The sequence below is a fragment of the Zingiber officinale genome, chromosome 1B (assembly GCF_018446385.1).
Source record: "Zingiber officinale cultivar Zhangliang chromosome 1B, Zo_v1.1, whole genome shotgun sequence".
Taxonomy (NCBI): domain Eukaryota; kingdom Viridiplantae; phylum Streptophyta; class Magnoliopsida; order Zingiberales; family Zingiberaceae; genus Zingiber; species Zingiber officinale.
The window spans coordinates 124,687,309-124,711,113 of NC_055986.1; the positions used below are offsets into that span (position 1 = coordinate 124,687,309).

The 23,805-nt window shown below is 39.0% G+C and overlaps 1 pseudogene; it reads left to right on the forward strand.

Moving 5' to 3' along the window:
* Positions 1 to 11,023: 11,023 nt before the first annotated feature.
* LOC121995632 lies at positions 11,024 to 16,564 on the forward strand (annotated as a pseudogene).
* The last annotated feature ends 7,241 nt before the right edge of the window (positions 16,565 to 23,805 follow it).

Below are 23,805 nucleotides of genomic sequence, written 5' to 3' on the forward strand. Positions count from 1 at the left end.
ACTTAGAAATTTTATTTTGGATTTTTGAAATAACTTGAAAAACTGCTTTTACCCTGTTTTTGCTATGATCAAAGGGGGAGAATTAAGTAACAAGTTTAGGGGGAGTTAGGATAATTACAATTTTTTTCTAACTTATGTTGCAAATTTTATTATTGCAATTCTTTCTAACTTATGTTGCAAATTTTATTATTGCAATTCTTGCGCCAAAAAATGTTAGTTTAGTAACTTTCTTAAAATTATTATTTGTTTGTTTTACCCTAACTTAAACTTGGGTTGATGCACATCAAAAAGGGGGAGATTGTTGGACCCCGTGGTTATTTTGATGTGATCAACTAAGTTTAGGTTAGGTCCTGTTTGTCTGATCCATGTGTCTAAGTGTACAGGATCTTAGGAGCACAGGAAGTCGAGCGGAAGACGCAGCTAGCGAGAAGGACGACACGGGAATGGAACTGACGAGCTCAGTGCGTCCGAAGGACGAGAAAGCTGCGGAAGAGTACACCGGTGGGTGTGAAGAACATGTACGGCGTTCGAGGGACGTAAAGCCAGGACGGAAGACTGCTCGAGGAGAAGACCGGAAGTTGGGATCGGGTGAGCCCTATTCCGGATAGCGGAGATCACCCAAGCAAACAGAGCCGGAGCAGAAGAGACCCGGACCAAGCCGAGCTGAAATTGAGCAGAAGGCTTGGACAAAAAGTCAACCTGGTTGACTTCACAGTCCGGGCACTCGGATCCATTCTGGCACCCGGCTATGCTTCTTTATTCTCGGGGTGATGCCTTCAGCGGGCTGATCGGTCAGATTGAAGGGGCGTCCGACCAGGAGTCTGCTGCCCTTGTTCGCTAGGCCCGTAGAGCCGTTGCTTTGGCACTTCCCCTTTTCTATCAGCAAAATCTCTCGAAACCCGCACCCATTTGAGGCGTTAACGCGGAACATGCCTCCTTAATTATTATGGCAATCGCCCTATGAACCCACGCCTCGTGTCACCGCCTATCATCGAACGCTTGAGGTGACAGGCTGGGACGTGACCCTTGACGATTTGAATTTGACGGCCAGAGTTGCCTCTAGGTATTCGTGCTACCGATCGGACGGCTTAGCCCTACCTTTTGATGTGTATAAGCTCGCGGCCGCCGCCTTCTCCCCACCTTTCCTCGACGTTCTTGTTTCCGGCGATTTCCTCAGCGTTCCTCGGCAAATCCTTCTTCTCTCGCTGTTCCTGCCCCCGGTGAATCCGTTACTTTCTATTGTAGCCCTTTTGTATTCTGTCATCTCCGACTCTCCTCCGGCGAGCTCTTCTACCTAGCCTTTGCCCTTTTTCCTTCGCTTCTCCCCGACTCTTCTCGGTTGTTTTTTCGACTATGGCCAGTACCTCTCAGCTCTCGATCCTTGCCTCGGGTCCTTGGTATAACATCATGGAGTCCAGGTTTGACGAGGACGATGCTCGGATTTTGGCGAATACCTTTGAACTTCCTCCCGGCTATGAGATCCATGTTTCGTTGGCCACCGATCGGCCATCCGCTCCGCCGAGCGGCTGTGTTTGCTTCTTCCGGGACCAGTTCGTTGCCGGTCTGCGAATCCCCCTTCATCCCTTTATTATAGATGTTTGTAAATATTTTGGCTTATCCCCCTCCCAGTTAGTCTCAAATTCTTTTCGCCTTTTGTGCGGGGTAATTATTTTATTCCGCTTGCATCGCATCCCTTTGACCCCTTCAGTTTTCCACTACTTTTATTACCCAAAGCTTTCCGATCAGCCAGGCACCTTCCTCTTGCAGGCCCGCCCAGGTCTGGTCTTTTTTGACAGGATGTCTTCTTCTAATAAGCATTGGAGAGAGTATTTCTTTTTTGTTCACTTTCCCGATCGGCCATCGTTCCAAACCACTTGGCAACTTTCGTTGGGGCCCCAACCTTCACTGCCCCGCTATAAGAGTACTCCGGCTTACTTACATGCTGCCTCCATGTTGGCCGGTCAGAAGTTCAACATTCACAAGTTGCTGGAGGAAGGGGTCTTGGCACTCTTCGGTCTTAGCCCGATCAGCCCCTCCGAGCTGGTCAACTTAGGTAAACTGTTCACCCGCTTCTTCTCCTTTTGTCTAACTGATTTCTTTCTTTATTTTGCAGCCGAAATCATGATGAGGGCACGCTTAATCGGGCAATCGAAACTTACTAATGCCAATGTTGACAAAGTAGTGGTTGAGGTTTTGGCCGAGCGGGGATTCCAACCGGACGATCTTCCAAAGCAAACACCCACCGAGCGCGGGCTCACTCAAGAGGCTGGTGGGGAATCGGGCCAGGTGCCGATCGAAGGAGCACCGATTAGTGCGCCGATCACAGAACTTCCGGCCACTCAGTCAACTCCCGAAGAAGGCTCGCTATCGGAGACGCCGCTCGAGAATACACGCAAGAGATGCCGATCGGAGAAAGCTGCTCGATCAGCTTCCTCAGCGGTGAGGATCGCCGATCGGACTGGTGCTTCCGGATCGTCAGTGCCAGAGGCCGCCAATGCCTCCTCCGACAGGACACCCTCCAACCCTCTTGTCGCCCCTCCAATCACCAGTTTGCCGCCACTATCGGGTCAAGGTCGTATCTTAAGGTCAAGCATCAACCCTGCACCCTCTTCTTCTAGAACTGGCCGGTCGACTTCCTCTCATTCAGCCCCGACCGGTCGGAGTTGCGTCACTGCAACCTTCCATCTTCTTATTTTAGAGCTTTCGGAATCGGGAGGCTTGGCGGCTCAGACTGAGCACTGGATCATCATTCGGGGCCACTTGATCGAGGTGTGGGAGGATGCACAACCCCGGGCAGCGGCCGCGTCTCCGGGTATGCTGGCGGATAGCCACACTAGGCAACTTACCGACGTGAGTTTTTCTTTCATCTCTTGTACTAAATTGTTTGGCCTCGTCTCTGATCTACTCCGGGTTCTTGTTTCTGCAGTTTTGGGTGGATGGCCTGGCGATGTGTCAGAGGCTCGCTTTTGTGGAGGATAAGCTGAGACGATTGAAGGAAGCTCCTAGCCAATCGGGGACCACTCACGGTCTGAACGACACCCAGGTAGCCCAACTGCAGGTCGACTTGGCTAAGAGTGAAGAGCTGCTAACCGTCGAATGGGGTAAGAGCGCCGAGCAGGCCGGGTACATCGACCGACTCAAAAAAGAGATCACCACCTTCGAGGACAAAATCACTCTCGCCACCACCCGCAAGCAAAGGGTCGTTGATGATTTGGGGAAGAAGAACGTGGAGGCTCGGGCTCTCGAGCAGAAGCAGAAGCTGAAGCAGACAGAAGACAGGCTGAAGAATGCGGAGGACCTCCTAGTGTCCGAGCGGCAAACCCGCGAATCCGAAGAATCCTCTTTAAGGAGCCAGCTGTCTGACAAGGATACTGATCTTGCGATGGTGAAGGCGGACTTGGAGAGTGCCCGATCGGCCTTGGAGGCACATAAAGAAAGTGAGCCTAGCTGATTCGAGGAAATGAAGGTGGCCTACATCCGGTCTGACACCTTCGTTGACAAGTTCGTTGCCCGGGCCCTTAGACTCTTCGGCTGCGCCGTGGACAACATCTTTGATCAACTCAAGAAAAAGGGGCATCTGCCTGCCTATCTACCCGGCACTACAATTGACCGCGACCAGCTCAACGACTCTATCCCAGATGATGCCCTGGCTTACTTAGAGTGAAACCTTTAAAACATTTTTTTTTTGCTCAGCTTGCTAAGTAATTTTTGAACTGTACTTTTGTCTGCCCCCGTGAGTACCCGGTCGACATAAACTTTAAGGCATAACTCGGTCTTGCTTTATATTCGATGCTTTTCCCTATTTTTTCGGTGGCTTTCGAATATGACTAGGCGATCGTCTTGACCCCTACTTATCGAACGACGAACTGGGTACAATTTTTATGACGCAAGGGTTTAAGGTCGCCGCTCGACCGCCGATGACGCGAGGGTTTAAGGTCGCCGCTCGACCGCCGATGACTCGAGAGTTTAAGTCGCCGCTCGACCACCGATGACATGAGGGTTTAAGGTCGCCGCTTGACCGCCGATGACGCGAGGGTTTAAGGTCGCCGCTCGACCACCAATGACGCGAGGGTTTAAGGTTGCCGCTCGACCACCGATGACGCGAGGGTTTAAGGTCGCTACTCAACCGCCGATGACGCGAGGGTTTAAGGTCGCTACTCGACCGTCGATGAAGCGCTCGTTAAGAAGTGGTTTGGAGAAATCCAATTGTTTTCTTCCTGCGTCCAACAAGAATACATACATGCAAGGGTACATGAATTCACTCGCGCACCTCTTTTCCGACTCTATAAGGTTGGAGGTGGTTTGCGCTCCACGGTCGATCCAGCCTTTTTCCTTCCATATCTTCCAAATAGCAAGCACCTGATCGCAACTTCTCCACTACTTTGAACGGGCCTGCCCATGGAGCTTCCAACTTTTTGACGTCACCGATCGGCTTAACCCTTTTCTAGACCAGCAGGGATCTCCTGGTCCGTAAATTGCGGACCAGGGGATGGTCCACTGATCTGGATCTTTGATTTGAATGGACCTCATCTTTAAATAAGTGGGGTTTATTCAAATCAAAGGTCCATATGTAGTGGACCATCCCCTGATCCGCAATTTGCGGACCAGGAGATCTGCTCCCTTTCTAGACTAGATCGTCCACCTGAAAAGATCTAGGGATTACCCGTCGATTATAATTTTGCCGCATTCTTTGTTGGTATGCCGCAAGCCGGGCAGCTGCCTTGTCACGAGCCTCGTCGATCATGTCGAGTTCCATCCGCCTCCTTTCGTCATTTCCCTCGTCGTAGTGCAACACCCCATCAGACTCAACTCCAATCTCCACGGGGACGACAGCCTCCCCGCCATACACCAGATGGAAAGGAGTGAGGTCGGTTCCCTCTTTGGGGGTCGTTCGTAACGGCCATAACACGCTAGGTAGTTCGTCCACCCAACTGCCTCCCAGGTGGTCGAGCCAGACACGTAGTATTCGGAGGATTTCCCGGTTGGTGACCTCAGCATGTCCATTGCTTTGGGGGTAGGCCACGGAGGTAAAAGCTTGATGTATGTCGTAACCCTCACACCATTCCTTTAGCTCTTGGCCGGTGAACTGTCTCCCATTGTCTGAGACAAGTCGGCAAGGAATGCCGAATCGGCATATGATGTTCTGCCATATGAACTTCTTGACCATACTTTCTGTTATCCTTGCTAGCGACTCGGCTTCCACCCATTTTGAGAAATAATCCACAACTACGAGCAAGAACATTCTTTGACCAGTCGCCATAGGAAAAGGGCTGACTATGTCCATTCCTCATTGGTTGAACAGGCATGAGACAATGGACGCTTTCATTTTGGCGGCCGGTCGATGTGCCAAATTGTGGTACCTTTGACAGGGCAAGCAAGTGGCCACCACTTGGCTCGCATCTTCCTGCATTGTTGGCCAGAAGTATCCTGCTAGGATAACTTTCCTTGCCAGCGACCGTCCACCTGGATGCCCCCCGCAGGAACCTTGATGTACTTCTTGAATGATGTATTCAGCATCCTCAGCACCCACACACTTGAGTAGAGGGTGTGAAAATGCCATTTTATATAATTGCTCGCCCACTAATGTGAACCAAGCGGCTCGCTTCCTTAGAGTTCGATCGGCTTCATGGTTTCTCGGTTGACCCCCCGCTTGGAGGAACTCAATGATGGGTGTCCTCTAATCCTCCGAAAATGGTATCCCTCCCGATCGGTCAACGTGCGCCACTAGGGAGACCTGCTCGATTGGGCAACTGGCGACGATCGACGTCATTGCACTGGCCAGCTTTGCCAGTTCATCTACTATTTGGTTCTCCGATCGGGGAATCTTGTGTATGACAACCTCTTGGAAGTTCGCCTTGAGCTTCTCGAAGGCCTCCACATATAGCTTGAGTCGCGCCCTATTGATCTCGAACGTTCCGTTCAGCTGCTGGGCTGCCAACTGTGAGTCTGAGTGTAGGAGTACCTTGGTGGCACCGACATGCCGAGCAGCTTGTAGGTTGACTATGAGCGCTTCGTACTCAGCTTCGTTATTGGTGGCTCGGTAATCCAACCGAATGGATAACTGCATCCGGTCTTCTCTCGGAGACATGAGTAAGATGCCAATTCCGCTTTCCTGACGAGCGGACAACCCATCCACGTACACCTTCCATGAGGATTTCGGCTTCGGGTTTTGCACTCCTGTGACAAAGTGAGCCAATGCTTGTGCTTTTATGGCCGACCGGGGTTGGTATTGGATGTCAAATTCACTTAGTTCAGTGGTCCACTTGATTAGCCGGCCGGATGCCTTGGGGTTGAGCAGTACTCAACCCAAGGCGCTGTTTGTCATCACGATTATGGAGTGGGCCAGGAAATAGGGCCGGAGCCTTCGGGCGGTGAGAACTAATGCATAAGCAAACTTTTCGAGACCGGTGTAGCGAGACTCGGCATCTTTCAATATGTGGCTCAAAAAATACATTAGTTGTTGTATTCCCCCCTCTTGCCTGACTAATGTCAATCTGATCGCATACTCGGTAGATGATAGATAAATCCAAAGCAGCTCCCCCACGATCGGCTTGGCCAAGATGGGCAGGGAGCTGAGATATTGCTTGAGCTCTTCGAAGGCCTGGTCACACTCGTCATCCCATTGGAACTTGGTTGCTCGCCGCAGAATCTTGAAGAACGGCAGGCTCCGGTCGGATGACTTGGAGATGAACCTTGACAAAGCCGTGATTCTTCCGGTCAGCCTCTGCATCTCTTTTAGATTGCGGGGCGGTGGCATGTCTTGGAGCGTCTTTCCTTTGCTGGGGTTCGCCTCAATCCCCTGTTCGGTGACGATGTAGCCTAGAAAATGTCCGTCTTTAGTACCGAACAGACACTTGATCGGGTTGAGCTTGATCCTATAATTTCTCAGCGTCTGACAAATTTCTTCTACGTCTGCGCATACGTCTGCACTAATTCTTCTCAGATAGATCATGTCAGTGACTTATCATGTCAGGGACTTATCATGTATACTCGATTCCTCCTAACTAAAGCATTAATATCATTTCTCACCTTTGTGGTTCTTTATTTGAAAGACGAGCATCAAATAATTGACTCTTCCTGCAGCTTCTTATGATAATTAAAGGGCTCTTCAGGAGGTATGAGAGATGGAATCCTGTACACCCCACTATTGGCACATTTTGGGGAATGGGCATAGGTGTGGGATGTGGCGTGGGATGGGGGCCTGGTTTTGGTCCTGAGGTCATTGGATATGTCGGGGCAGGCTGTGGTGTAGGATTCAGCGTGGGCATTACTTTGGCTGGTATCGGTGTTGGCCTTCCCCGCAATGACCTTTTTCAAATCCTATACAATGGTATGTCTCTATCCTTGTCTTGTTTTCCTAAGTGTGACTACCCCCTTATCATTTTATATCTTTACAGTACTAAACATCCATCAATCTTTTGGTTATGAAGCGAATAACCCCCACCACAGAACTAACCTATACCCATTCTGTGCATCTTTTTTATGCTAGTATGTTCAATGTTGTAATCTATCACTTTGGATATGTAAGAATGGTAATAGTCGATAGGTCATGGTAGCCTTTGGTAACAATATTTTCTCTACTAGTAAATGATCTTGGAATTGATACATTAACCAAACATAGAATAGCAATTTGTTCTCAAGGCCTCCCTAGTAACTTAACAATCAGTGTAGAATAGGAACAATATCTGAGATGTCGACTCCACATTATGTTTTATAACTGCTGCAGTAATCTTCTATCCAATTGGAACTTGTTTAATTCATGGCATAAGTTATGAAAGATAAGAATGGATACTTGACATATGGACTAGAAATGTATGATGACGGATGTTTTCAGCTACTACAACAAAGGCTGCTCCTTTCGACATGGCAAAGTCTTCCACATTTATCATCATGATGAAGGGCGTCGCAGAGGATAGTTTGAACTTTGTTGCACCTCATATATCTTTTTTGAGGAAAGAAACTAGCTGGAGGCTCTCGAAGCTCAAGTCAAATATTCATGTACAGAACTGAGTTAAACAAACTTAACACTGTAGTATCAAAGAAGATTCAGTCTACTTTAGAGTGTTTAGAAGCCTTCAAACAGAATGTCTGGCAGCCTCCAAAGCATCGATAAGCAAATTGCAAGTGTTCAATCTTTGGATGTGTGTGCTTCATCTTTGGTATACAAGGCTAATTTGTATGAAAATTTTTAAGTGTAGAGGCAGCAAAATTCAAGATGGAGCTACATGTTCCATCAATTTCCCTGTTTAATTTGCAGATATTTAGACCTACAAAATTCTGAAGTCTTTAATAAATTAAGCACAGAAACATCTATTAGTTTTTTTTAGTTTAGATTGATGCAATTCAGCTGTTTTTTAAGCACGTGTTATGCATGTTCATTGTTTCCTATTTCAAGTTTTTTTTTTAATTCTATTAAACATTTTTCTTAAAATTAAGTTTTAGGGGGCGTTTGGTTTAGGGAAATAGGAGTGGGGAATGAGAATGAGAATCATTGATTGTCATTGTTTATGTTTGGATTATAGGAATAGGAATGCAAATAAGGGAATGAATCCTTGAAATTAGGTAATAACTCATTCCCATATACCTGCCATTCAATGAGCCATTACCCTATTTTCATCAATCAAAATATTCCCTTATTCCAAAAATACCCTTGACCTAAAATTAAAATGTTCTCCCTTAATACCAAATATCAAAATATATTTATTTATTTTTTCTTTCATATCACTTCTCTCTCTTTGTTCTCTCTCATCATTTTATCACACATTTTCTCTCTCCTTAATCTCTCCTATCACACTCTCTTTCCTCTTTTTTTCTCATTACACTTTCTCTCTCATCATACTTTCTCTCTCATTATACTTTCTCTCTCATCATATTTTCTCTCTCCTCAATCTCTCCCATCACACTATCTTTTCTTTTTTTTTCTTATCACACTTTTTCTCTCATCACACTTTCTCTCTCCTCAATCTCTCTTGTCACACTCCCTTTTTTTTTCTCAACACACTTTCTCTCTCATCATACTTTCTCTCTCCTCAATCTCTCTCATCACACTCTCTCCCCTCATTTTTCTCATTACATTTTCTCTCTCTTCATCCTCTCCCATCATACTTTCTCTCACATCATATTTTCTCTCTCATCTTCTCTCATCATGATCTCTCCTATCACACTCTCTTTTCTTATTTTCTCTCATCACACTTTCTCTCTCTTCATTCTTTCTCATCACACTTTCTCTCTCATCAGACTTTCTCCCTCATCATTCTCTTTCATCATATTTTTCTCTCACATTCATCTTTTTCTCACATCTAATTTTTTCTTTTATTTTCCTTTAAGGGTAAAAAGAAAAATTTTGATTTATTCCGATAGAAAATATGCAACTAACCAAACATTACTTTTAAGAGTGATATTCATGCTCATATCCATTCCCATTCCACAATACAATGATTCCCATTCCGATTCCTATTCCTAGGAAAGAACCAAACGCCCCCTTAGTATGAATCTTTTTTGTGCACTTCATATTGTCATTTACATAGATTGTATAGTTTTTTTTTTTATCTATTTCCTCTAATGATTATTCAAATTAATTAAAAAAAATAATCCGTGCACGAAGTTCCCACCATTCAAATTAATTAAATTAACTTTTATTAGATTAGTTAATGCTTTTTATTCTTCTTCTATGTTTTATATGTTCATTCCTGGTCTCCTGGATTCAACTCTTGATTGTTAAAAATTATCATAAAATTAGTGTACGGATTTAAAGATTGTGATTGCAGAATTTAACTAATATATAAATATATATATTTTTTAATAGATTTATTTTTAAAAAAATAAAATTTTGAAGTAAATAGTAGATTAATTAATTTAAAGAATATGTAATTTAGATCAATATTAAATTTTTATTTTTTAATAATGCAGGTGTCCATTCTTACCTTCTAATTAATTAGAAGGCAATGAGTCTCATCTTATATATAAGTTTTCCATTGATGTGCAGGGTAGATCATAAAAATACTATAATAAGTTATCAACGGTGAACTCTGCCTTTTCATTATCCCTATCAGACTGTCTAACACCGAATTGTGGACTTTTTCTATCTATGAGTACTTTGGCCTCTGATGATGCTAGGGCTGTAAACAAGTCGAGCTGAGCTAAATTTTAGGGTGTTCAAGTTTGTTTGATAAGGAAACCAAGTCGAGTCGAGCCGAGTTTAAAATGAATCAAGCTTTTGAAATGAGTGTTCAAGCTTGGCTGAGTTTATTTTTTATGAGCTTGAGCTTGTTTGAAGCTTGATTTAAATTTAGTTCATTTAGATGTTATCAAGCTCTCAATTCAAGCTTAGTTCGAGCTTGGCTTGAGCTTGGTTCGAGCTTGATTCGTTTAGATGTTATCAAGCTCTCAATTCAAGCTTGTTTGATTATTTGAAACTTTTAGTTGTTTGATTGATTATTGAGTTTGATAATTTAAATTTATTTATTTATTTTATTTTATTTTATTATTTATTTAACATATTGAAAGGAGTTTGATTAATGAATATTGCTTGTGAACATTGTTCATGAACGTTGTTCACGAACATTAACAAGCTAAACACATATGTGTTCAAACTTATTTGTTTAGTTTAACGAGCTGTTCAAGTTTATTTGTTTAATTAATCTTATGTATATTGAACGAATATAAATAAGCTCTTACCAAGTCGAACACTAAACTTATTCACGAATGCTTGATTCATTTACGACCCTAAATGGTACAACTTAAATTTTTTTATTAAATTCAACATCAGCACATATTCTAAAAGAGCATCGAATCATGACATTCTTTTAGCTCCCTATGGAGTAACTAAATTCATATTTTAAAAATATTAAATTAAATAATATTAAATATGAGACGATGGATTTAGTCCTATCAAAATTTCTAGCCGTCAAGAAGAATTCCATACTTAGAAATCTAATTGCAGATGCAAAGGTAGAGTTGCAGAAACGTCGAATGAAGGGCAGAATTGTAAAAGTGAACTGATGAAATGAGAGGGAGTAAACGAGCAACGCGTGAGCGAGGGCATCTCGAACTAGGGTTTTACTGCCCTAAGAATCGTTGTGGAATCGCAAGCTTTGGGCTTTAAATTTATTGCTCCAAATCGATGGAGGCGGTGGTAGTTGATGCTGGATCCAAGCTGCTCAAGATCGGCTTCGCTTCACCCGATCAAGATCCCGCCTTGGTTAGCATTTTGACGATTCTATTTGTTTTTCCGTTTCCTTCTCCATATGAATGCTTTGATTCAATTTTAGCTGACTTGGGTGGTATTTATACCGGTGGGTTTGTTGGTTTACTATATCCTCATCCTTGGATGTCTTTTGGAGCATGATGTAGATAATGCCGACCAAGATGAAGCGTGTGCTGGAGGATGGAGATGGTGGTGGCGATGTATCGATGGTTGAGGAGGTGACGGCGAATCCTGTGGTGAGGGGGTTTATCAGAGACTGGGATGCCATGGAAGACTTGCTTCAGCATGTTCTTTACATTGACCTTGGTTGGGAGGTTGGAGATGAAGGGCAGATTCTGTCCGCCGAGCCGCTCTTCACCCCGAAGGTTTGTGAATGCAACCACTGTGTGCGGTTTTCAAGGAAAGTGTGTTTCCTGATTATTCACCATCTATTCCTGATTAATTGACAGACTGGAGCAGTACACAAGTTTATTGAATTGTATTCAGTGTACATTTTGAGCTCACACCAGTATCTATTCAAGATGGAGACTTTGAACCATGCTATATGCAATTTAGAAATTTGACGTTTTCTACACAGAAACTTTATAATAGTGTTTTTTTTATGTTTTTTCATGTACTTCTACTTCTAATGTTAAGGTTATGTGTTATGCAATGGAAACTGATACAATATTGACAAAATTTAATACTCTCCATCATATGTGCATACTTGTCGGATTATGTCATGTATTCTATAGTTTTGTATTAATTTCCTCTTGTAAAATGATGGAGGGATTGAGAGAGATGTCTTACATAGAATACAAGCAGGATGGTTGAAATGAATGAGAGCTTGGGTGTTTTATGTGACCGTAAAATACCTCTAAAATTTAAAGAAAAGTTCTACAAAATTACAGTTAGACCTGCTATGTTATATGGAGCTAAATGTTAGGCTATGACTCGAGAGCAGAAGATGAGAGTTGCAGAGATGAGGATATTAATATGGATGTGTGGACATACGGGAATAGACAAAATAAGAAATAAGAGCATTAGAGAGAAATTGAAGTTGTATCTATTGAGGAAAAACTCCAAGAGACACGTTTAAGATAATATGGGCATGTACTTAGACACCAATAAATGCTCCAGTTAGGCGATGTAAGTTCCAATTAGGCAATGTGATACTATGATAATCACACATATCAAACAAGGAAGAGACAGACCAAAAAAGACTTGGTTAGTAACAATAAAATAAGATAAAATTTATTTAAGTATAGATAATGATATAGTAAGAGATAGAGCTCAATAGCATAAAATGATCTACATAGCTAACTCTACCTAGTGGGATAAAGCTTGGTTGTTGTTGTTGTACTAGTTTCCTTCTTGATATATTGGGAAAATGTTTATGCTGGTATGTTGTCTTCATTTCTTCATGCTTGTTTACATATGATGTATGTTTAATAATCGTTCATTGAGAAAATGAGCTAATATTCTCTAGTTTTGGTATAGTATTTTAAATCCAAGTTGGCCACACCTGGAACTTACGTAATGAACTAACTATTTTTTATTTAATTTTATTTATTGCTCATGTACATATTGGCACGCTTTTGCAGGCTATTAGAGAACAACTAGTGCAACTAATGTTTGAAACGTTCAATGTTTCAGGCTTTTATGCCTCTGAACAAGTGGTTATTATCACTTCATGCTGTTGGACACATCTCTGGATGCACTGTTGATATTGGTCATTGGAAAATAGGTATTCAATCAGTGTGAACTAGTTGTTAGTGCCTGATTATTATTATACATACTTGCAAGGACTACATTTTCATTGGTTTATAGATTAGATTTTTTTTTATTTTTGGCTATCAACAAGTCCATTCTTATGCAAAAAGACAACTTAAGCTTGTTTTCCTTGCTCACCCGAAACTATTTACCACTATAAGTGATGTAACTATGCAACAATTGGTGCTGCCACAGTGGCAGTTAGATGGGGATAATTGACCTTTTTTCTCATCTTTTTTAGCTCGTATTTGAATTTATTCTGATTCAAGGAAGCTATTACGACATGTCTAGTCTCCAAAATTTTGACTGATAAATTTTGAGGAGTCTATGCTGTCTGTTCGTACATTTTATTTACTAACCTTTCCTTGAGTAATGTAAAGGTTTTTTTTTCCAATTTCCATAATGGTTCAGAATTCAGATCCTTAGTTTCTACTAATGTACTCTCATATTTCTCGTCACATTTCTATAATTCACCATTCTGAAAGTCTCCTAAGTCATCTGCAAAATGCAAATTCATGTCTGAATTCACACACACACACATATATATATATATAGGAATTTAAATATGATATAATGATTTTAAGATTGAAATCATTCCTCTGAATCTCAAACTGAACTAGTTATTATGCATATTGAGAAAGTGAGACCCTCTTAGGTGCCTGCCATGGACTTGTGGAGCAATCTGAATTCATTCTGAGATAATTCAATATTTCTTTGTTTTGTTTTAATGTTTGTAATGGCATCTACACTTTGTTTCTATGATTCTCAACTATATCTGTCAACTGTGTTGTTAATATGAACATTCAATCTCAACAGACATTGCACCAGTTTGCGAAGGTGTTGTCCAGCACATAGCATCAAAAAGATTTCAGATTGGTGGAATTGATTTGACTAATTTACTAGCACAAAAACTTAAGAAATCTAATCCCTTAGTCAAGGTTGACATTTCTGAGGTTGAGAAGCTGATAGAGCAATATGTCTGCTGTGTAGAAGATTAAACTTCCTTTGAAGAAACAGAAACCAAATGCCCAACAGAGACTCACACCCTACCTGATGGACAGGTTTGTTGCTTGTTGATTTTCAATCATAGAGATGATATGTCCATTTCTTAGCGCCTTTGCACTCTTTCCTAACCACTTCTGTAGACACTATGTTTCTCAACATCTTTCATATATGGGATAGTTGAGCAGTTGGTTCGCAGCATATCAAGTGTTTCTTCTGAGAACCTTCGTCAATTGCTTGAAAATACAATGCTTTGTGGTGGTACAACATCTATGACTGGTATGCATTCCTGCTCTTTGGATGTTCTATTCTCATTATTCCAGAATACTTTTAACCTTAAGTAGAATGGTACCTTATGAGCCAATGCATCTCCATTCTCACATTCTTGCAAGAATCATTTATTTATGCAAAATCAAGTTGATTTTTAATTCTGGTAGTTTCACCTGTTCAATTGCTATCTCCAGGTTGGTGCTCATTCTAGTCTCTGTAAGAATCGATGATAGATTAATATGTTTCTTAATGTTTTAGTCCTTTATTTCTTAATTTGGATTTTCTATCTTGTTTTTCAATATATTTACTGTTGTTCCATCTTCAAATTGCCTTGAATTTTAAATTTTCAGCAATTTCCTATGACAATCTTCTTACTAGTTATTTAACTTATTTCTGGTGCATGAATAAAACACCAGTATTCTTTTGAATAAATTGCTATAATATATGATTTCCATTAATGGTGTTTCCGAATAGCATGGAATCATAACAAGGAAGTGATGGTGGTAACAAAAAATAGCCTTGATAGAAAATTAGCAATGCTAGAACATAAACGGGATTTAAGAACTATCACTTGGTAAAACCGAATAAGAGATGGGGGGAGATTGCTTGACTATGTGTTGAAGAGACCCATGGTTGATGAAGAGGGTAATCTTGTAATTTCATTTATTTCCATCTTTTCCCTTTCTCTTCTTTGGCACAAATAAAACTTTTCACCTTCTCTTTCTGCTTTCTTTTTTCCCTATCTTCCTTTCCCTTCAGATTCCATCTTTCAGAGCTTTCAATCCTCATTAATCATCATCATATTTTCTATCAAATTCCAGTTTCAAGATTTACCAAGCAGGAAGTTTATTGCACTAGTGATTTCTCCTCACTTTCAGCTATCAAAACTGCCATTTGGGTAAATGTTTCAGATTTGTAGGAGTTGAGCCTTTCTGATTGCCAACCTCAAAATCTGCTAATTTTACGCATAACTTTGCACTCTTTCACCGTTACCGACACCATGGTAAGCTTGTCTAGTCCTTACTAGACTCCTCATCATGGCCTTTGTGCCTCACAATCAACTACAATGGATGTTGCTTACCTCTGTTATGCCATGCTTGCCTCATGATCAACTTTGATGGACCTTTCTGGTGTCGTCTTCTGCTTATATATATCCGTTTAATTTCAGTTGATGAAATCAAATTGAATGATCATTTTCATTCTTGTGTTGGTTTCAATGGAGACGAAGACAAGAATAAATTTTCACAATGAAAGGAGTCTTAGTGTAATGGTAAAGTTGTTACCTTGTGACCTAGTGGTTACGCCTTCGAGTCGCTCAGCCCCTTGCAATGCAGGTAAGGCTGCGTATAATAGATCTTTCTCCGAGATCCCACATTTGTCGGAGCTTTGTACACCCATCTGTCCTTTTTTTTTATAAAACATCACTTTAGTTAATAAATATTGCTTCATCTGACCTATTCAATAAGTAACATTGCAAGGGTCATATGATCCCTCATCCAGCTTGCCTTATTTGTTTAGTCTGTTTTGCTTGTTAGCCCGTTCATCCTTCCCCCCTGCTTGCCTAATCAACTTGCCTGATACACTAGGTATGCCTAGTCCTTTGACCCATCCAGGCTACTCAATTCATATGGCCTCTCCGACTCACTTGGTTTGCTTGGGTCTGTTAAGCCCATCCAGCTCACTTGATTTGCTACCCCTCTCACCCTTCAGTTCATATTGTCTATTTGGCTCGTTTAATTCACTCTGTTTGTTTGGCCCATTTAGTCTCTTTGGTTCGCTCAGCTCATTTAAAAAAACCCTATACACTTGGTTCATCAACTCGCACAAACATATAGGGAATGGAATAACTGTTCTTGCTATGTACCTAAAGGCCTCGTGTAAGCCTCAATGATTGATATATTGCCGTGAGGATCTTAGCCACGGATTTTCCATTTCTAGGTTTTGAAGAACGATTTCAGAAAGAAGCAAATTTGTGCTCCTCGTCCATCCGCCCATCTCTCATAAAGGTATCTGCTGACAATCTGCACTTCCCATTTTGATATTCCATCATCTGGACACTCCACTAACCATTTCTTTGTTCCTTCAGCCCCCAGAATACATGCCAGAGAATTTATCAAAGAACTCAGCCTGGATGGGCGGTGTCATATTGGCTAAAGTTGTTTTCCCACAGAATCAGCACGTAACCAGGGGAGATTACGATGAGACGGGACCAACAATCATTCACAAAAAAATGCTTCTAGGCCTGGTTGAACTCACTCTGGGTGAGCGTCATTGTTGCTGCATCATCAGCTAAAGTTCCTTAGAAACAGCAAGTCACGAAGGGAGATTACAATGACCACCCACAATTGATCATAAAAAATTGCTTCTAACCTGGCTCATCTATTAATTTAGATAATTTATGTTTGTAACTCTATTTTCTTGTTGCCAACGACAAGGAATGTATTGTAGAATTAGAGTCTTTCTATCATTGAACTATTGTGGAACGAAGTGTTTGCCGTTTCCTTTTTCTTCTTTTGGACAAGATATAAATCTGTACAATCATAATTAGTCGTTTACCTAGGAACAAAGTCAACTTATTTGCATGCAAAAAGAATACAATATCCTCTAAATACACACAAGAATAAAAGGGGTTATTTAGTTGATGGATTTGGGAATGAGGGAATAGAATAATAGTAAAAGATAGTGTTTGGATTGTGAGTTTGAGAATGATAATTTAAGAATGATTTTTAGATTTATAGGAATCAACTAAACTCATAATTTATTCTCATTTCTATTCTCATTCTATCTTACTATTAAATTTATACTCATAATCATTTAATCAAATGCCACCTAAATGAGTGATTAGTGTAAAAACTCGAGGATGGAACTCAATGACGCGAGTTCTTGCCATATCTGTTGTGAAAGCCAACCAAAGAAAACTGGTATTTCGAAGAGGAGACGATCTGATGGTGCAGACTGAAAGAGAACTCGAAGCAACTGTATTGCCATTTTCATGTGACATGTGAAAGAGTTGTAGAACTGTTTTACATATAAATTAATTGAAATTATACCGAGGAATTCAATTAATTTGGCTAGAGAGATCCTCTTTGTCAAATTGCACTGCATTGCAAAGTAAATTGTTTCTCCCCCCTCCCCTGACACACACCCCCCTTTTGTCCCCCTTTGAAATGTCCTTTCTACCCCTTTTCCTTAATAACACGTTATTTGAACTCTTTTATGTGTAATTTTTTGTTTTTAATTTTATTTAGTTTTTTAATTAATTTTATTTATTATTTTTTTAATCAATTTTTTTATTTTTTATTTTATATAATTTTTAACATATGTTACTCGTTATATGACACATATTTATTTGTGGTACAAAGTAATATGTACACCTTGAAATATGTCGGAGCACAATTTAAAGACAATATTAATTAAAAATTTTATTTTTATATATTTTCATTTTTTTATGTATTAATTATGGCCGGATCTTGAACGCGATCTGGTTGCAATTAATTGCAATACCTTTTTGGATTTATCGTCCCATCTAGATTATAGTTTGTGTCGGAGCGGGCGGCTGGAGGTCGCCCGAAAGCCGCCTACGCTCGGCGCCCAGTAGTCTGACCACTTGCCCACCTCCGGCGATTTTCAGACGGCCTTCGGCCGCTCTCTCCGACCCAAACTATAACCTAGAGGTTACGGTGAACCTAGGAAGGTATCGCAATCAATTGCGGCTGGATCGTGGTCACGATCCAGCTACAATTAAGAGTGGTCCATCCCCTGGTCCATTTTTTTGTGGACCAAGAGATCTGGCTCCGTCCTCGGGGTTATGATGCTGCGGTAGGATATTTAAATTATTACCCAAGCATCCGCAGTTTAATTCCCAGCTATGACGTATTTGTAAAAAAAATTTCTCCAAATGAGGAGCGCAAACAAAAAATGCTGGGTTTCTGGGCTGACCGTCACATGTGCTTCTTAATTTACCTTGATAGCCGGTGAAATACTTCCGTAGGACCAAACCGATCACCGAGGGATAGTCAATTAGACTAACTGAAATTATCATTTTTTTATTTTAAAAAATTATTTATTTATAAATTATAAGTGTATTTACTATTAATTATTAGTATTTTTATTAATTTTAAAAATTTTCCCGATAATAACTACTAAAATTTACAGTGAAGATTACAAACATAAGTAAAATTAAAATTTAAGATGGGACCGGAAAAAAAATATGAGTACAAAAAAGATCTCTTTTAAATTATTTATTCTTCAATCCTTAATATATATATATATATATATATATATATATATATATATATATATATATATATATATATATATATAACATCACTCTTCTTTTAAACTACACTCTCTAACTCTTGACAAGAACATTCCTCCTTTTACATTACCTCTTCCAATAAATTTTTTTTTTGATAAAATAAAACCAATAAACAAAAATAAACAAAACTTAAAAAAACAAATAAAAAAAAAACGAACAGAAGTGAGATTGAAGGGTATAAGTGGAAGATTGGAGATGGGGCCGGGAGGGGGACGTGTCAGAGGGGGTGTGAAAAGCACCTCTCATTGCAAATTGGCAGTACCAATCAAATCAGTGAAGCGATGAAAGAATGTGACGTCATCAAATTTAGTTGCTGTACAAAAGGAATTTACATCAAACAAACTTAAATTATTTTTAAACATTTTAAAGATCATTAAAAAATTATCTATACATTATGGCATTATTTTTATAGATTTTTTTAAGTATATAAAATACGATAATATCATTTTAACTAATTTCATTAAAAAATAAACAAAAAATTGAAAATTTGAGCTCGGATAATATCATTTTAACTAATTTCATTAAAAAGTAAAAACATAAAAAATTGAAGGGAGCGTGGATAAAAAGACCCTCTTTCACACTGAAAGTCTTCATCGCCCAATGTTAATCGCGACAACAGCGAGGCTCGAAAACGCTGACTTACAAGTTTAGTAAGCACACGTATTTAGCCAAATACGCATTAACCGCTTGACAGAAATCGAATTGTAATAAATTTATATAACTTGATACAATACATCATACATATGTTTATCCAACTTGAACGTCTTGTAGTCTAAACTTTTATAATAATAAAATTATTCCCAAATAACATTTGATCAAAGTCGATTAAATCAACCTATCGTTGGGGAAAAAAACATCAAAATAAGATTACAATCGAGCTCGACGCAGCCTTTTGATATGTCTTATTATTTATTTGAAATTTATAATAATTATTAATATTATATATTTTTAAAATTTTAATAAAAATGAAATTTTTAATAATTTAAATTTTCTAATGTTTTAACAAAATAAAAAATGTCAATTTTTTTCTGTCAACATTATAATTAATCAAAGTTTATAATAATTTATTATTTTTAAATTTTTCTATAATTTTTCAATTTTATTTTAGTAATTAAACTATAAATACTCAATTTTATTTTAATAATTAAACTATAAAAATATTTAAATTAAATGTCTCAATCGAGAAGCTTAGCTAGTGGACATGATGCACATTGGCTCATGTTCAAACCAGGTGAGATACAACAACTAATAGGCTACGCTAAACGCGATTCATTTTATTTCATATCTCATTCACCTCTATTGCAGTAAAAGATGGAGTAGCTATTTTAGTGACACCTTTAGGATGATCCTATATACTTTATAAGAGAATAAATTATGGAAAATTTTACCCTTGGAATTGTAGGTATTTGGATGATAACCCCATCCTTTCACACTGAATAAATTTTTTTGCCTAGGGCCTCAAGGAATCTTGAGACGACCCTGTAACCCTGATGATATGTTTCACTCACCTCTAAAAGAAACTTGATGAATTAGATAATACCAAATTTGAAGCAACTAATCCAATCTTATGGAAAATTTTCACATGCCCTCACTCACCTTTAAAAAAAATGATTAACTAGGTAACATCGAACCTGGAGTGGCCGGTCCGATGCTATGGAAGTTTTTCACCGATTATCTAGATAAATCAGGGAAATATACATGGAGACTCATCCTAACCACCAACATTTTCAGGTTCGCTACCTATTAAGGAGAAAAATTTCTAATAATACGCCACAACTGAGTCTCAAACTCTAGATACTTGATCTATCACTGGAAAGTCTAACCATGACACTCTGTCCCAGGAGATAACCCTCACTCACCTCTAAAAATACAGAACTGCCACATCAATAGCTCCTTAGAGTTGATCCTACGGGTATGGAAAGAGGTAAATGCAAAAATCCAAACTGGTAAGTGCATGGGCGAAGGTCTAGTAAAGGGTGATGAAATCTTCCAATAAGATTGGACCCATGCATCTATCAACTTAGCCAATTATGGGGACGACCCTCACTCACCTCTAAGGTAAATCCATTATCTTAACGACCCCATTAGTGTTAGTTCCACATATAAAGAGGGAAGTAAATATTGATAAACAGACATTAGACGCATGGTGGAGTAAACCTCAAGTTGTCAGTTTTTAAGAATCTACCTCTAATCATTACACAGAGATATCATATGTTCACGGTCTACGCTACTCCCTAGGGCACCCTCACTCATCTCTAAACAAAATTGTCGATGCTAATTAATAAATGTAGATAATTTAACGATTGCTTAGTCGGTAATCATGCATTTGCATTTTAAACCTTTTGAACTTCAATGTATTATCGGCAAGACAATCACCATAAACTTGCCATTTCTATTTTTTAGTTGAAATTTATATAGGTTAATTTTAGGATGACTAGTTAGATTCTATTAAAAAAAATTTTATCGATGATTAGAATAAATTAAAAAATACTCATAATGAATAGCTCGTCAATTCATCGATCTCAATCATCTATTAAAAAAATTATCTATTAATACATCAAAATTAAAACTTAATTTTAAATATCTACAAAACTAAACAGGCGTCCTCCCACTACATCAAAGGGCAAACTTGCAATCTTTTTATACATATATAAATGAGCTAAAATGTTAAATAATTCATAGATTTTAATTATTAAATAATTAATAGTTCTCAAATAATTTATTCCAAATTATTTAAAGCATGATGTTACCCAAAAAAAAAAAAAAAAATCAGCAACTTCGATTTTAAGGGGCCAAGGAGATAATGCTCACCTCGAGTGATCCGTCACTCCTAGCGCCCTATCAGTATGATCCTACATTATGATAAGATGTACTTCACGGATAGCCCATGGAGATTATATGGTAGAGGGGGTACTTCACTCTAGGAGTATGCACTTGTCAGAATTCGATCCCAAACTTTATATGACAATGCCTCTGTCAGGTACCAACCCGAATAGCCTATGGGGGCATTAATTTCGATTTTAAGAAAGTATGAAGTGTGTAGTCGCTCGATAGCCATGAGGGCTACAATTGATTTTTAAAAAGGTAGATCTATTTCTTTAGCAGCCTCCTAGTGTCGGCCCCACGGATATAGAAGGAGATAAATATAAGTGCACATGTCATAGGCGTATGGTGAAGTTAAGCATGCTTGGACGAGAGCAGTACTAGGATGGGTGACCCCTTGGGAAGTCCTCGTGTTGCACCTACTTTTTGTTACCTCCTTCGTGTTGGCCATAGGAAGGGTTGGTGGGGGCGCCGGGGGCAAGCGTATTCGCCTTTTGCCACCATGGTGAGGAAAACCTTAGACCGTCAATTCTTAAGAATTGACCACCGGTCATTATGCCAAAGATGTTATGCGCCCACCGTCTGTGCTACGCCCTGGGGGCCGTAACTTTAATTTAAAAAAAAATTACTCTGCTACCTTAGCGGCCCTCCTAGTGTCAGCCCCATGGATATAGAAGGAGATAAATACAAGAGCACAGGCCATAAACGCATGGTGGAGTAAATTTCAAATCATCAATTTTTTAGAATCGACCCCTGACTATTATACTAGAGATATCATACTTCATCCTCTATGTTGTAACTTTTATTTTAAGAAACAATGGAGAGTAGTCGAGCGTCAGAAGGTAAAAACTCCAACCAGAAGTTTTTAAAAAGATTTTTGAAATGAAAAAGTGAAGAAAAAGTTCTAATTATATGGATGTGAAGTTTGGATCTCGTAGTCTCTTACCAGTAGTGAAATTAAGACTTACTATTTTATCTCAAAATTAATAATATAGATGTGACCAATAATTAATGATATATAAAAAAATTAATAATGTCTCCGGGGTTATGGTGTTACGGTAGGATATCCAAATTATCTCTTAGGTACTCGCGGTTCGATCCTCAACTATGGCGTATTTATACAAATGTTTCATCCAAATGGAGAATGTAACCAAAAGATGTTGGAAGGACTTTTGAGTTGCCCGCCGCACGCGGTTTTTAATTTACCCTAGTGGGTAATGGAAAATTTTCATGGGGTCGAGCCGATCACCTAGGGATAAATTAGTCAATGAGACTAACTGAGTTTATCATAAAAAATTAACAATATAGAGTAAAAAAAAAGGTTATATGAATGTTTTTTTTTTACTGTAGAAAGAATAATAGGTTTTTATATTTTTGATATGAAATTGAGGTAGTATATGGGAGACTATAAAATAAATTTTATAGAACTATAATCGTTGAAGATGTCCTTATCTAGTAGATTAGTTCCCCCTATTTAACATCGCATCTCCGAGACCTAGAGCATCACATTAGTGTTAATACGTGGGAATTATAACACTCAAATGGTGTTACAAACCAATGTAGACAAGTGTTATAACACTCACATATTAACCGCATTCAAAAAATTTAATACGGTTAATGAGCAAATTTTATATAAAATAAATAAATAATAAAAAAATAAATATAAAGAATAAAGTTAAATAAATAGATAATGGGATTGATAAATAATTAATATTAATATTAAAATAAATATGAGTATATTAATAAGATGATTAATATAATAGATATGTAATATATTATTTAAAAATGTGATATATATTAACGTTCAAATCCATTAGAATAACTTTATCAAGTAGAAAATTTATCCCTGACCGCATTTAAGAAATAGTCTTATACCTAATGTTTTGATGAGTGTGGACCCCAACTTTGATAGTGGACGATTATTCCTTGGGATTAAGAGTGAGGAATTCAATTAGTTTGGTTATTGAGATCCTCTGTATCAAATTCTTGTTGTTTCCATGTATAAGAAATAACATAAGAACAAGAAAATATCAAAAGAACCAACCCCCTATATAGAAGCTCTGGATTTTTTTTTGTAAAAATGGATTATTTTAAAAAAAAATTATGCCCCGTCGGGTCTGAAGATGAGTCTAGTAGAATTCTACTCAAACCCAACCCGAATACTCGATTTTGATATGCTGCCCGACTCTCATATCCGACTGGGTGTGCGGGACATCCGAAAGTGGTGTGTGGGGCGCCTAAAAGTGATCCAAGCACCTATATGTATGTGAGAGTGGTAGACGGGAGTCATGTGTATAAAAACTATTGAGAGAATATATAATTTCATATATCTCAAAAATGAATACAAGACAAGTTTATATACAAAATATAAACCTAAGACAGATAAGGAATTATACGAGATAAAGGAAACAGAATATACAAAAGATAATGCATA